This window comes from Crocuta crocuta, unplaced genomic scaffold (assembly GCF_008692635.1).
Source record: "Crocuta crocuta isolate KB4526 unplaced genomic scaffold, BGI_CrCroc_1.0 scaffold296, whole genome shotgun sequence".
NCBI classification, from domain to species: Eukaryota; Metazoa; Chordata; class Mammalia; order Carnivora; family Hyaenidae; genus Crocuta; species Crocuta crocuta.
The window spans coordinates 178,076-179,408 of NW_027530504.1; positions in this window are offsets into that span (position 1 = coordinate 178,076).

Below are 1,333 nucleotides of genomic sequence, written 5' to 3' on the forward strand. Positions count from 1 at the left end.
CCCCTGGTGCGCGGCGGCTGGGCTGGCGTCTCCGGAAGCAGCCGGCCGCCCCCGAGCCTCCCTCGTGCTCGAGTCCGTGTCCCCACGTCTGCCCACTCACGGAGGGCGGCCGGTGTCACTCTGGCGCCCGCTCCGCCACTTACCGGCTGTGTGACTTTGCCCCGGTCACTGCACGTCTCCGTGCCTCCCGGCCTTGCCCATAGAGGGGATAACGGAAACACCTGTCCTGGACGTGTGGGCGCCCAGCACACAGAGCCACAGTCGTTCATCCCGGGGCCGTGTGCACAGTCACTGGGTAGGGCCCTCTGTGCCCTCGCGGGACACGGGACACAGGAGTCGGCCGCTGACCCAGCCCTCTGGGCTCAGTACCACTCGTGGGGCCCAGGTGGGTGACGAGGACACAGTGGGAGGGCAGCTCTGGGGCCCTGCCGTCCAGGAGGGCATCTTGGAGGCGGCGGCACTAACGGTGTGAACCCCAGGGCTCCTCCTCTCCGATCTGCCCCCTCACCCAGCTCTCCCTGAGGTCACGGGGGGGGGGCGGGGGGGCTGTTGGAGGGCAGGGCAGGGGCACGTATCCGAGGCGATGAGGACAGTAAGCAGACGGCTTTAGAGAGGCTGTCGCATCAGCCGCCGCGACAAAGGCCCCAGCAGCCGTGGCTGAAACGAGACGGAAGAGCGTCTCCCCCCGCGCTGGCGTGAGGAGGCCCCAGCCAGGCCCCCTGCATCTCGGGGTCCCAGGGAGCAGGTCCCACAGCCGCCGCCACAGCCCCGTTCCAGGCAGGGGAGAACGGACCCTGACACCCCATCAGCTCTTGTCCTGTTGGCCAGGACGCAGTCCCCCCTGGGCCACGTGCAGCCCCGAGGGAGACTAAGCCGCCGCTCGAGTACGAGGGGGACAGAACCCGTGTGAGACGGAGAGCGTGGAGGGAGCAGCGCTCTGCCTGGCGGGCGCTGCCCCCCTTGCCAGGCGCAGAAGCCGAGGCTCACGGGCGGCGGCCGGCCTCAGCCGTTTGGAGCCAGGGCCCGGGTGGCGGTGGCCCCGTGGGTGCGGGACAGACGCGCTGCTGCCCTGCCGGAGGCGGCCCTGACCTGCCCCCTCTCGCGGCCCCCAGCCAGCGGTACTGCATCTGCAACCCGGGGGTGGTTCGGCAGTTCCGGAACCCGGACACCATCTTCATCCTGGCCTTTGCCATCATCCTGCTCAACACAGACATGTACAGCCCCAACGTCAAAGCCGAGCGGAAGATGAAGCTGGACGACTTCATCAAGAACCTGCGAGGTGAGCTGCCCGGGGCCTGGGCGCCGCCCTCCCGCCACCCCCAGAGCCCACGCC